This window comes from Pinus tabuliformis, chromosome 4_1 (assembly GCF_031772625.1).
Source record: "Pinus tabuliformis cultivar Carrire ecotype Pingquan chromosome 4_1, CPIR1, whole genome shotgun sequence".
Lineage (NCBI taxonomy): Eukaryota > Viridiplantae > Streptophyta > Pinopsida > Pinales > Pinaceae > Pinus > Pinus tabuliformis.
The window spans coordinates 241,784,189-241,800,051 of NC_142303.1; positions in this window are offsets into that span (position 1 = coordinate 241,784,189).

Below are 15,863 nucleotides of genomic sequence, written 5' to 3' on the forward strand. Positions count from 1 at the left end.
TAGGGGCAACACGATAGAATGAAATATCTTGTAGAAGTGAGGTATATAATGTGATTCCCATATTTGCTTATGATTGACATGGATTGGGTAAGGATCTTGTATGTTCCATTTCCAACCCATGGTTGGAAATGTTGTGCAAAATCAGATATTGTCCATAATATAAGCACATAAATAGAAGGGAGGGAGGTTATCCGAAGAGGAGGCTTTCTTTTGTCAATATTTAGTAATGGAGGTGGCTAAGTTGTCAGATAGGATAGAAGGCCAATTCATGATATAGGAATTCACACAAGCATCTATCAAGGGAATCCATTCTATTGAAAATTAAGTGTTATTTGGAAGTCCATATAATCTACATAACATTGCGTATGCATAATTGTAGGGGTTTTCCAAAGAGGCTATTGCATACATACCTGATTTTTCATACTTGAATTTTTTGTCTAACATTCTCCAAGTCTAAATTAACTTGAAGGGGTATGGATTACATTTTGCGAAGTTAGCCACAAATGTGTTGTCTAGATTTCCTCCATCTGATCATGTCTATGTAGGGAAGGAGTTTGCCTCCTGCTCCTATCCTATGAAGGAAAGAACATGAGGCATCCTTGCATTGAGGTCCTGAAGGCTTTTTCGACCCAGCTGTTGCTCTCGTAACAGTAATTTTAGGACACTCGTCCTCCAGTCTGTTGTAAATTGCTTCCCAAGTTGTTGCGCCTCCAGCTGCATTGGAGACTATATCAACAAAGCTAGGAGCTATCTTTGTGTGCTCTGTCTCAACAATGGTCTTCTTAGTTTGCTTCTGCATCACCTTTCTTAAGGACATGTCTTTTGTCGCTTGCCTGAAACAGACAAGAAATATCAGCGCAGACGATATCAAGTAATTAAGACTGAAATCCTCTGTGAAATGACTTTGGATCATGAGAAAGGTTTTTATGGGATACGCGATTATAACTACCCATAACCTGCACAAAGGTTATCCTCCCTTGGAATACTAAACATTTAATAACCTGTCAACTCGTTTGTTCTTATAATTTAAAACGTAATTATTTTGCACACTTTACCTCCTTAATCGTAGATAATGGTCTTTAAATGGGTACCATGTAGTGCTTATCAAATATCGGGAAAAATGCGATTGCGAAATTCGCAACATCACATTTCGCAAATCGTTAACGGCTGTCATATGGAATGTTCAAGTTTTTTACGAATTGCGAAATGCGATTGCGTAACGACGAGATGAGGTTATCACAGCGGGACACCTTTTCGCATATCACAATTTCGTAAAGGATTTATAAAAGAGTGATGTGAAAAAGTGCGATATGCGATGTGCAATATAAGTTTCCTCCTTAGCTCATTTTGCAAGGTTTTTCTAAGTTTTTATTTAGAGTTAGGGATTATTTTCCTAAGCTTAAAAATTTAAAAGGGTCCCCATTTATAACTCACATGCTAACAATTGTTAGATAAAAATGGGAGGGTTGTTTCATAGTACAGCACAACCATATGTTCAATTTCACACTTCTGGGCATAGGGATATCTGTAAGGTCCGATGTTTGGAGGAACACTTCCTGGAATCAAGTGAATAGAATGATCATGATCACAAATAGGTGGGTGACCATTAGGAGTCTCAAATACGTTGAAATGATGGTCAAGGAATCTTTGGAGATCTAGAGAAATGGGAGACTTAGATGTGTAAGCATCTAGTGAACATAAATGTGCAATTACACCTCATTTTTCCTTCATCAAAATCTTTGTCATGTAATTAGAGTTGATTATCTTACCATGTTTCCCACTGATACCCCTTAATTCAATTTCCCTTCCTTTGCAGAAAATTTTCAATAAAAGTTATTGAAAATTAAAAGCTATCATCCGAAAATAGTGTAAGCATCTAACTCCTAATACAACATCAACACCACCCATTGGAATGGAAATCATTGTACTATTCAATACATATTCCCCCATGGTTAGATTGATATTATGGCATTTCACTAAGAAATTTATAGTTCCACCATCTGCAACCATCACTTGACACTCTAGTGTTGGGTATAGAAAGCACTTCAAATCCTTGGCTAGAATCAATCAATACAATTACCTTTTTCTTCTGGATATATCCTTCTATATTGATATTTTGAGTGGTAATTCCCACCAATGCATTACAAGATATGGTCAAAGTCGTTTCTTCTTCTTCTTCAACCCTTGGTGTTGGTTATAGGTGTATATCTTCTTCCTTTTCTTCCTCCTCTTCACAATCTATATAGAATAATTTCTTCTCAACACATTTATGACCCTTAGTGTATTTGCTATCACAACTATAACAAATTCCTTTTTATCTTTTTTCCTTCGGCTTTTTGTGGTCTTATAGGTTGTGGAAGGCTATGAGCAACAACACTTCCATCTTTATAATTATGAGTGGTAGACCCAATAAATTTACTTCCAACTTTTCTTGACATGCTAAATGCATGCTCTAATAACTTAAGTTCCCAAAGGTGAACCTCATTTTGGATATTATCCTTTAAATTCCCTATGAATACATCAATCATATGCTCCTCAGGAATATCAATAACCTTGATATTCAATCTTTGTAAGTCATTAATGTGCTCCGCAATTGAGCCCTTTTGTTTGATATTTATTAATTGGCTAAAGAAGGTGTTTCTCCTTGTATCCTCATAATGTGTTATCAATTACTCTATAAAAATTGACCAAGTTACAAGTGATTTACAAGAACAAAGCGATCGATACCACAAAAAGTAATTGGGTTTTAGATATAAAGTTTCAATGCGTACCTTTTGTGTGTGTTGTATATCATGTAGGTTAAAGAATTGATCCATCTGTAGTATCCATGTTACTAGATCCTGGTCATCAAACTTGCTCATGTCAATCTTTGCAATGTGGTTGTTCTTAAACCCAACATTAGATTCTCTAAAATCATATTTCATATTCCTTTTTTCCTCATCTTGATTTTCACGGAGTACCTTGTTACCACTAGGAAGCATTTCTTGTAGTAACTTTGTCAAACCTTCCTTAAAACCTTACATGTCTGCTTTTAAATCATTACTCAAAACATACATCTTAGATTCCATGTATTATTTTAATCCATCTTTCAAACCTTTCATGTCTACTTTTAAACCATTCTTCAAACCATCCATCTTAGCTTCCATTTCATTTTTGGTTACTCTTTGCTAGAGAAAAAATTGTTTTACTTGGTCACGTAATTTTGATATATCATGTTGCATTTCTTCCTCTTCTTCATGCGTCATAGTAGATATTTTTTGTTGCTTACTGGGAGTATCAATTTTCTTTTTGTGAGTCATATTGGAACAATATAATGATATATATGCTTTATCATACCCTTTGAATCATTTTTGACTGATTTTTAAAACAAAAATTATACAAATTTTAAAAAATACTCACATTTGTTTCCTCCTTTTTAGAGCTTGATCTTGAAACTATTATATCTCTATAATTTTAGCCTCCCAAGGTCTGAAATTGTTTCCTATGGTAAAAGTTTGAGTTTTCTATCCAATGCCATAAGTCAGGCCAATATAGGATTCTCCAAGGTAAATTTAGGCCAAATCTCCCATGATGACCTGATTATGGGTTGGTTCAGTAGAGAAAACTTGTATGAGATTCCATGTGTCACTGCTTCAACCTTGGGCCCTGAAATAGATGCAACAAAACTACAGTCTATACATTTTCAATCATGTTTTATGAAATTCAAATATGATGCTCGAAGAGAAAGTTATGACAATTTTCCCTAGGTCACTTGTTTGAGATTGAATTCTGAAGTATGCAGAAACCCTAACTTGTTAGGACCATATCTCAGAAAATATAGTGATTCAATATTTGTAATTTTTACACGAAGTTTATTAAGATTTCAGCTCCACGTGGTCGAAATTTGAGCTTATGAAGCCTCGTAGAAAAAATCATTATAGAGAAAATTCCAAGATTACCTCTTTTAAGCAACGAAACCCTAAAATCCATATCTCTGATACCAAATGTTATTTAACAAAATCACAAAAACGAAGAAAAGATATATCAATGACTTCAATATAAGCCTCTTTGAGGGGACAACCTCCTTTACATCACATAAATGAAAAATCGTGGATGATACAAATGACAAGACCTCCTTTGTATATATAGGAGTATAAAGGGTCACAATATAATTAGGGTCTGCATAATAATAATAATATAAGGGCATAACAATAAAAATATTGGGGCTACATAGGACACAAAAATAACAATATGGGAGTTACACTAGTATTATAGGGACCTAGAAAAGGAGGTCATTCTATGTAATAAGAATCTAGTGGAAATCCATTCATGGTAGCTTCACATGCTAACAACTTTTCAGCTAATGAGTGCTTGTCAAATTTTTGAAAATATTCTAATCAAATGTATTACTTGTAGTTGTAACCATCATGGCAGATCCCATTTCTCTAGTGATATCATCAACACTAGAATTTTTTCCCACTAAATTATTGAGATTCATAAAAGAAAGAGGGAACTAAAGGGAACAAACCAACTAACAATCCTATTGTACCTTTGTTTTGATAATTAAATTGCGTTATTAAATTGTCAAACTAAGGTTCATGTACTTATGAAGTGTATGTGCACTATATATTCTAGGATAGTTATTTTTTATCAAGAAATTAAATTCTAATATATCAAATTCAAATGCAAGTTGTAAATATGATCTATTCAAGATTTTCCCTTCATCAAATATATACACATGTTCTTTCTATAAGACTTGTTTAAATCAAAACACAATGAACTAAAAATTTAGAGTAAGAACAAAATTTGTAAATCCATTCTATCTTGCAAAATGAAAAGATTATGCTACTAAACTAGATTGAAAGACTATTTTAATTGATAGAATTGAAACCAAATAAAAATCCTATGTTACTTGACTTGAAATAAATCTATTCTACTCTTTTCTGGAAATGAAACTATTATGAGTGCTTTTGGAATTAACTCTATTCAATGAAGATATTGAAGAAATCTAACTAGAAAATAAAATGGAAATGAACTTGAAAGCAGGGATTCAAGTCTAGACTACAAATCCTATAGATTACTAATGTGCGCTTGCTATGATTAGAGCCAAGCTAAACATTAACTTAAATCTAAGACTAAGAAGAAATTGTAAGACAAAAAACTAATTAAGGAAATACATTTGTTTTTTTTTTCTATTTTGATTATGAGTGCTCAACCAATGCAAACAAACCAATATTAAGTGAACTAATATTAAAAGAAGAACACTAACAAATCACAAAACATTTATAGATCAAATGGAAACGACTTCTAAAAAGGAATAAAACTGAATAACTAAACTATACTACACCTCTTAAGGCGGGGGGGGGGGGGGGGGGGGGGGGAATCCTATTGAGCGCAAGGTAAATATGAGCTCAAATTAAACTAGTCACCAACACATTTGTAACTCAAGTCTGGAAAAAAGTATTGTATTAACTAAAAATAGAGTCTTGGATCTCAACAAGTACAAACTTAGAATTCTTGATTGTCCTCATCTTCCAGATCGAGGAAATATTTATAATGTTCCTAATCTTTAACAACCAAAGAAATAAATGTCGAAAGGCGAGTTCACTAAGTGACAACTAGGTGTTTAAATTGAAATAGAAATTGATTTTCTCATGATTTTCTCTTTACATAGAAAATCATGAGAAATATATTCATCTACACATCAACAATTTGAAATTAGGTGCTTGGTCAATTGATGCCATGCTTTTCCATGCTCGCTTGTTGTTGAAACTATTTTTATCAAAACCTTGCATGCGAATAGATAAGAGTTGACTTGTACTTTTACCAATCAAATCCTTGAGCTTTATGATCTTTTGAATAAGCTTGATAGGTGGATTTCCTTATCTTCGACATTTGGCATCTGTCCATATCTTTTGTTGTTGTTCAAAGTCTCTGGAACCTGTCTAACCATGGATTGAGCTGCATAAATTATCATTAGCTAAAGAAATTGCACAAGTAGGTAGCCGTAGCAATATTTCAGTCATTTTCATAAGGAAAATCTAGATTATGAGCTACAAATGTTTGATACCCTATTTTATAGTTGAGGATGACCCTAATGATCTTATAACGTGTAAAGATGTCAAAAAGAAGTATGGAATAGATGGAAAGAAGAGAAAATATGTCAAAATTTGAGGACAATTCGAGGTTTCAACAACCTTGAATGAAGAAACCAATAAAGCCTTATTGCACATTGAATAAGGAAAGAAGCAAACACTAACTTTCAAACTTATGTCAGCGTTATGGGAACACTAATCATATTTTATAATTGTTGGTTTCATTATGAAAGAATAGGTTATTTGGGTAGGTCAGGCTAGATTAGGTAGGTTTATATGTTAATTTTATAAGAGTAATCTTAAGCATCATACTCATTATAATCTCATATTAATTATTTTTTCATCTACAAGAAAATGTTGTTTTATTATTTGGGTAGGTTAGGTTAAGTAGGTTTATATGTTGGGTTTATAAGAGTAATCATAAACATCATATTCATTATAATTTCATATTAATTATTTTTTCATCTATAAGAAAATGTTGTTTTATTAACATCTATTGTAACGTTGTTTTATTAACATCTACTATAACAAGTAGACATGAATACATGTATGTTCTCTACTTTTGACATGAATATAAATAGCTAAGATATGAGGGGCTAAATTTGCAAATATGCTTTTTAAAAAAACAATGATTTTCCAATTTTCATTTTTTTCTTCTAAAAATTTTAAAAAGCAATGATTTTCGAATTTTCATTTTTTTTTTTTCTAAAAATTATTTACCGAAAATTTACAGGATAAAATTATTTTACCTTAAAGATTACCAAAATTTTATAAACACCATATATTTTATAAAAAATTTACCAAATATTACATAATTTGCATTTTACATATTAGTGTTGTTCACCAAAATTTTTATACTTTATGATAAATATTATTTTTTTAATTTTCCCCCTACTTCAATATATTGACGTAATAATATGGATAAATTAATGATTGAAATATAGACATATCAATTTTTTATTAAAAAAATTGAGTAATAATAATTGCAATTATAACATCAATTCATCAAAATACAAATTTATATTACATTTTTAAACATTATACATTGCAATTATAACATTAATTCACCAAAAATAGTTTTTCCCCAAATTATTAACAGAATATTTTATAAAGAATTGAAACCCCCACTATTATTAAAGTGTCAAAGTGTCTAATAATAAAAAGTGTCTCTATAATAATATCTGACATATAGATGGGGCACTACTATAACAAGGCAAGCTGCGAGGCAATAAGTCCCTGCATTGAGTGGGGTAGTTGCGCAAGGTTTCTAGTCAGTGCATGAAGTCCAGTCGACGGTGCATGAATGGAGCTCCTGTCAGTGCAGCATGATGAAGCTGTGGGGTAGTTGCACAAGGTTTCTAGTCAGTGCATGAAGTCCGGTCGACGGTGCATGAATGGAGTTCCTGTCAGTGCAACATGATGAAGCTATGGTTGGTACCAAGTAGTCAAGCAACTCCAATAGAGACGAGATTACAAGGCTTTTGTGGGATGATTATGCCTCTGAATACACAAATGTAAGGACTGATGTGAGGACTAAACAAAGCTCCTATTCCTCTTGGTCTAGCAGATTATAGGCCACCGATCAGTGAATCGATTAGGTTTAAACTTTACAGCTCCTTCTATCGGTATTACAAAAGAAGCCTTAAGATATTAATAAAGTAGTAGAAAATGATTCAGAAATCCTAGCTATTTTAAGGAATATTTCTCATTCTGACAACTTCGCAAAGTTTTCTGTCAAAGGTCTCTGCATATCACTGAGGAGATCGAAGCAAGAGTTTAACCAAGATTTTGAAACTTCAAATCCTTTTATGCCATATGGTTTTTTAGAACGCACAGGATATGAAGAAAATATTTTGACCTCACAGGTTTACCTATTTTTAGCAAGGAGCAATGTGGTAATGATTTTGTAGCATGGCTGAAAGGGAATTGGACACAATATGCAAAAAGGAAACCATCAGCCATGAATCTGATGACCAACAGTGTTAGTAGTGCTAATTTTTCTATTAAATTGGAGCAATACTATGGCAAAGAACAACTTTCAGGGTTGGAAGATATAACATGGTTCACCAATGATTAGAGGATAGCTCATCAATACTTACAGTTCCATTCAGGAATGAAGATGTTTATAGTACATGAGATAACATCATGTTAATGCTTGTGATAGCCTAGAAATCCAACTCCTTTGTACCCCAAATGCTCATGAGAAAAAATTTGGAAATGTAACAAAATTTGAGGATACGAAATTAGCTTCCTAGCATACAGGTGATTTGAGCTGAACTGCTAGGACATAGATCATCTTCTTTGAGAGCTTCAATGCTTGTGAAAATGACCAAGAATGCTTCAAGAATTCACTCTGTGCAGCCAGTGTTGATAGCCTAGAAATCCAACTCCTTTGTATCCCAGATGCTCATGAGAAAAAGTTTGGAAATGTAACAAAATTTGAGGATACGAAATTAGTTTCCTAGCATACAGGTGATTTGAGTTGAACTGCCAGGACATAGATCATCTTCTTTGAGAGCTCAATGGCATACTAGCAGTTCAAGAAACTAAAAACAACAATAATTCATTAACTAGCAGAATTATGAATACAGAATGGTGGCTTTCTTCATTCCTACCTCAAATGGCATATGAGTTTCAACCAATTTGAACTTACCACGTCTTTTGAAGTACCAGATTCATGGGCAACATAAGACTTTATACCTGCAAGGAATTTTTTTGAAGTACCAGATTCATGGGCAACCTAAGACTTTATACCTGCAAGGAATTTTGAAATACTATAACTGTGGGCATCTATAAAACTTTGTTTTGGCATATTTGCACTGACCAACTTACTTTGAAAATCATGCAAGCAGTCTTTATGTATTCCTTGCTATCTAGCTATGTACAAACTGTTGTAGCATAAATTTTCTTAGTTCTGTTCTGATAAACGAGACTCAAGCCTGGCAACCAAATTCTTCTCGTGGTATCCTAAGCTCGCTGTTGAATATTGACGAATTATCAATGGCATAGAAAGGCTTATGTCCCTTGGTCACATTTTGAGTCCTAAAGAAGCAAGTGTTATGTACCAATTCTACCATCTTGTTGATAGAAGTGACTATCATGTATCGCAAGATAAGCAGCGAAAGATAAGCAGACGATACATCTTAGATGTACATAAAGTAAGTTGCCAGAACCATAAAATTTATATTATAACGATCAACCTCTAACATACAAATATTAGGCTAGTTCTCCAAAATGGTTGAAATGAAAAAGAAATTAGTTATTCATGGAATTCTAAGTCAAAATATGTTGTCTTGATATTAATTGTATCAAAAATATGAATCCTACTATTTTTGAATTATAGAATGTGACTGTTGGGACCGAAAAAAACTTGAATTTGGAACTTTTGAGTATATGAGAGATAAAATATTTGGAGTTGTGCATAAGCACCAAGAACAACAAATTCCAACTGCTGAAACTAAGCAGAGAAACAATTTTTGTGAATTTTGTTGCTTTTGGTAGTTGCTGCCCAAAAAGCCTTTTGAAATTTGTATTATGTGGTTTCCCCCTTTTAAAAGTAGGTGCCTTTATATAATAGAAACATGCATGCCACCAAACAAAACACACAAAATGTTGCAAATAGGAGGCCCCAATACCAAAATGACGACATTTCCCTTTCATCGAAAATGCTTAGCAGGATTAGGCCTAAAGCCAGCGAAAATTCACACATGATTTGCAATGGCCACACTTGGAGAATAAGTTAATATAACTCTAGATGTAGAGAATCCTATATTAATGAATAAATGAAAAATAACTGCAAACAGTAGGAGAGAGAATGAAATAATATGAAGAATTTGGAGGTTTATCTATACTAGCGAATTGTTTGGCTACACCATAAGTCAGGGTGTCCAAGATCTGCTTTGGTGGGCTGACTGTGGCCAAGCCATCCTTTTTTGAATCTTTAATGTCTAGTCATCCATACACTTTTTCCTGTTAATTCTGAGCCATCTAAACTTATTTTTGCCCCTAATGTTCAACTGGCCAATCCCTAATTCTTCTCATATGTGAAGCAGCTTCCCTTAAAGGGAGTTGTCGCCTTACCTTGTTTCCCCTCAATTAAATAGTCATTAATCACCTCTAATATCACACTCGCTTCATATTCATTAATTATGCATTCTTCTTTCTTTTCTTGCATCAGAACTAGTGTCATAACAGTTCGGATCCTGCATCAAAACTAGTGTCATAACAGTTTGGAGCAAAAGCAGGGGATGAATTACGAAATTATTTATTGATGATTGAGTTTCTCTGTAAGGAAACTTATCAAAAGACCTAGGAGAAAAAAGAATAAAACTTGAGAATAGCCTTTGGGCCCATAAAGCCACAATAATGAAAATATCCTACAGCCTATAAGGCTCAAAGACCATCTTTAAAATGTTGAAAGACAACCCTCGACAGGGAAGAATATACTAATTTTCTTGAGACTTGATTTGAGATGTTCAATTCTGAAATTTTGCAGCAGAGATTAATCAAAAAGAGATGCTAAAGAAGGGACAAAAGTGGAAGGGTGCATTCTGTTAGCTTGCAAACAAGCGCAAAGAACATTTCCCTTATCCCTATCATTAGATCTATTCCAAAGGATGGTCTTATCTAAAATCATCCTCAGATTTTGTTGGTATATTTTTCACAGAAAAGATTTTCTAAAATCAGCTGGAAATTACTAACTGCTTCTCATTTTTCACGTTTTATTCTTGGACACAATTATAGTAAATATTATGCTAGCTAATAGCATTTTGGCATGGGCATAGAGCAACAAAAGTTTTGGCAATGGATGTCTTGATGCCAAAGCTGATAATGTTAGGGGGGATAATGAGATTCAGAGGAATTTCGTTTGCCTAGCACTTAGAGGGGATTCTTCTTTGGAAAACTTTGGTGGAACAGAGAACATGGATCTTGGCTGCTTCATATAACTTCTAGATTCAATAAGATAAATAGCACTATGAGATTGTTCTTTAGGCATGTTCTGGAGTGCCCAAAACAACCATATAAGGGGGTGGACATCGCAAGCAAGAGGCAATTTAGGAATGCCTACAGTTGGGACCATGAGGATGTATCAAAGTCCCAATACTTCCCAGTGGCAGCTAGGTGAAGCACTGTACAACCATATACACAAGTATTGGTTTTTGAATGTAAATTTATTTTTGAGTAACAATTACATTTTGAAATTGAAAACTCCTCAGAATAAGGTAAATATTATATAGTAAAGACTCTAACATATCTATTTTCCTGATGGCTAATTAGGAACAACTAACAAACCAGGCGTGTAGTGAGTACCTGACACAAACCAAAGTTCAAGGCTTATGTGCTTATGTTTTCTATGTTATGAGGCCTGTATGCCTAGCACTATTATATAGAGTAGCAAAAGTTTTGGCAATGGATGTCTTGATGCCAAAGTTGATAATGTTACTATGGGATAATGAGATTCGGAGGAATGTCGTTTGCCTAGGGGATTCTTCTTTGGAAAACTTTGGTGGAACAGAGAACATGGATCTTGACTGCTTCATATAAATTCCAAATTCAATAAGATAAATAGCACTGTGGGAGTGTTCTTCAGGCCTGTTCTGGAGTGTCCAAAACAACCATCTAAGGGGGTGGACATCACAAGCAAGAGGCAATTCAGGAATGCCTACAGCTGGGACCATGAGGATGTATCAAAGTCCCAATACTTCCCAGTGGCAGCTTGGTGAAGCACTGTACAACCATATACGTAAGTATTGGTTTTTGAATGTAAATTTATTTTTGAGTAACAATTACATTTTGAAATTGAAAACTCCCGAGAATAAAGTAAATATTATATAGTAAAGACTCCATCATATCTATTTTCCTGATGGCTAATTAGGAATAGCTAACAAACAAGGCGTGCAGTGAGTACCTGACACAAAGCAAAGTTCAAGGATTATGTGCTTATGTTTTCTATGTTATGAGGCCTGTATGCCTAGCACTATTATACTCATCGAGCCACAAGCAAGTAGGAAACATTCAAATTCATTCCCAGCCTCCCCTTCCTCCATCTAGATAGCCTTTTTGTATTAGTCGGGGAGGCATCCATATGTCCAGAATTCCTGTTACTGTGAGAAATGCATTTGAATATAGATACTATGAGAAACCCATATAAACAAGGTCTAATACATATCCACAAATGGCCGAACTAGACATGCAACCTCTGAAATCTGATGTCAAGGGCTATATCAGATTCAGCTCAAACTTATTTCAAATTCCAGTTTAGATTTATATGTGCAAGTATCTTATGTGATCTGATAAGAAAATGGTCTTTACATGGAAATGGTATCCAAGAATTATTTGCCTCACCCAAATGTTCCTTTAACTGACTTGCACAAGAAGGGTACATAAGGCCCCAACGTCCATGTTGCTAGCCCAAAATCACACAACTGCAATAGAAATAGTCACATAATCATTATATACCAAAGATCTGAACATTATTGAATGTGGAATCCATATGCAAGTTGCATCAAAAATAGATCTTTTGAACATTATTGAATGTAGAATCCATATGCAGATTGCAATAGAAATAAATCTGACCAATACATGGTTTCTCACCAGTATATGCAAACTAATTGTTACATTACCTTAGTTGTTTTTTGAGAGGATAAAAAAATGTTTGAGGGTTTGATATCTCTATGTAGGATGCATTTTTGAGTGCCATGATGCAAATAATCCACAGCGTTGGCAATTCCTACTGCGACTCGAAACCTGGCTGACCAGGACAGAGAGCCCTTCCCTTTCGTTTTATTTTCTGCATTTTCACATCAAATCATCAGTAATCAGACTTCTTATTCTCAGACCAACAGAAAATAAAATGCCCAAAAGAAGATGAATTCTATACATAACAGGACCATGAAAATGGTATGACAAACTTCCACCGTTAAACAATAAGCAGCTTTCTTTCTTTTCATTCCAACAAAAAATAAATGCCCAAAAGAAGAATAACTACAGGTATAACAGTACCATGAAGATGGTAATCCAAACCATCAAAACACTGATCAGAGTTGTTTATTTTCAACCCAACAGAAACTAAAATGCCCAAAAGAAGAGTAATTACATATATGACAATACCACATGAAGATGGTATTCCAAACTTTAAAAACACCAGTAATCATAGTTCTTCTGTTCAGTCCAATAGACAATAAAAAGCCCAAAAGAATAATAATAAAGATAGATATAGCAATACCATGAAGATGGTATTCCAAGCTTCCACCAGATATGAACTTGTAGACCAGAAAAAGGCGTAGGCAATCAATGCAGTAACCTAACAAAGGAACCACGTGACGATTCTTCAAACTGCCAGCAATGTGAAGCTCTCTGCAGAATGCCTTATCTGGTTCCTTATCATCACAGTCCAGCCTTTTCACATCGATCAGTTTCCCAAACCTCAGCCTACCTCTGTAAACGCAGCTGTGAGCTCCCCTTCCCAGCACTTTGTCTATGTCCATTAAAAAATTATCATAATCAAGATAACACCAAACAAGAAGAACAGTATATATAATTTGAAGCATCCATACTAACCACCAACTTCTACAGGCATCCCATTGAAGCAGAATCATAGAATGGTACATAAATAAAACCAGTGAAGCAAGAGCGATAAGAAAACAGTATAGATTAGTAGAGAAAAAGAAAATGTTACGCTCCAGAATGATTACAAAATAAGAAGAAATTTGAAAACCGCTACAATAGAACACCAATTGAGAAAATGAACCATATTTTCAAACAGATCAACAATATATGCAACATAAGTTGCAGAGACATGGACTCCACCGCGGAATGAACGAGACCAAGGAATGAACAAGGCCAAGGTAGGAATGAACAAGACTGAGGTTAAGGAGGGGACGAGGCTGAGGAATGAACAAGGCTGAGGTTAAGGATGGCAGAATTTTGATAAATGGAACGATGAGACACCTGGCCTCCATGGTAGGTCCCACATAGCGTTTTGTGTAGGATGATTAATATGCTATGTGGTAGCTGTAATTTATAAAATTTGCATTTGCATGCAATACAAGTGCCTCCTGCCTCACTGAGAGGTGTAACCAGAGAACTATAACCTTGAAGAAACTCAATTGCCAAACACAAACACTTCTTCAATTTCCAAACACAAACACATATTTTTTTAGCAGATGGATTGGGAAATCTAACTAGGCTCACCACCAGAGGTATAACTAAAGAACTAGTGCCTTCAGAGAAACTCAGTAGCCAAACACAATATTTCACTACAGTTGCTTTCCTTTTCTTTCCTGCGGCAGAAGATTCATTCTAGTTAGCTACAGAGGATCACCGTGGGGGCTTTAAGGAGGAAGAAGACGCGCCTGCAAACATTCCAGCTACCATTACAGGCGGAATTTGGCCTCAAGCTTTTAAAATTGTTAATCGTTTGAGCTTCCTGGAATCGTACATGTAGTCACTCGAGTAGATTTGATGGCGGAGACACTCCATTTAGGGTTGACAGATCTCAATAAGGCAGCAATTTTCTTTTTGTTGGGTTGACACAGCAATTTTCTCTAGTGCGGCAGAAGATTCATTCTAGTTAGCTACAGAGGATCACTATGGGGACTTTAAGGAGGAAGAAGACGCGCCTACCTTTCTTGGCGCCATTCCAGCTATGACTACAGGTGGAATTTGGCCTCAAGCTTTCAAAATTGTTGATCATTTGAGCTTCCTGGTACATGTAGTCACGAGAGCATATTTGATAGTGGAAATAAGGCTAACGAATTTTGGGCTTCCTTCCTCGAATGACGATGTAACAGATTTTGGGCTTCCTTCCTCGGACGGCTAATAGATTTTGGGCTTCCTTCCTTAGGCGACGATGTAACAGATTTGGGCTTCCTTCCTCGGAGGATGATGCAAGATCTCATGGAAAACCCAATCCCACACCGCCCACCAAGTTCTTTGCTGCAACTTTTGAAGCAACTTTCGATTCAGAGCCCAAGACTTTGGGTCGCGGCACAGTCATGAAGTTGGGTCGCGGTACAGTGATGAAGAAGACCAGAGATGTGTTAAGTCCAAGCAACTTCCGACTCAGAGCACGGTCAATCATGAACAGGATGGAGACCAAGCTGTCTACAAGTTGGAAAGAAGAAGATATCCAAAGATTCATATTAAAGAGTTGTTGGCCCATCAAAAAGACCCTTTTGTCCTCTGGCAACCCGAAAATGATGGGTGAGTATCCTGAGTTTCCTTCCAAAATCATAGGTCCAGATTATAAGTGATAGCAAGGTAGGCTAAGTTGTTTGCAGTTTGCAGTTTGTAGAAATTGTTTACACAGTTTATTGTGTTGCTTCATAGCTCTCCCATTTGTACTGCTTCACAGCTCTCTTCTGCCCTAGAACCTGGGTTACTGGTTAAGAAGGAAGCCTCTGGAGTACCCTGGATAATGCGAAGATAGCTCCCCATTCCATAGACACACCGGAGATCCCAGCGCCACATAAGTGTTACAAAGGCCAAAATGGCAGTGTCAGAAAGATCTAGAAGTCAAAAAGTTCCAGAAGTCAAAAAGGGAAAGCTAAGAAAGGAAACATATTAAACTTGCCATGTATGCCGGTGAAATAGAACTGGCATTTAATGTGCTCCATTAATGCTAGCATTAATTTAACTAGTATTTACTAGTTTGAAAATACGAAACAAATTACTAATTATAACATATGGTTTTGCTCTTCGGCCTCGGGAAGAGGCCAAATAAGAAGGAAAATAAATCTGTATCGAAAAACTTTGGATGGCGAATCGGTCTTTGTCGAGAAACTTTGG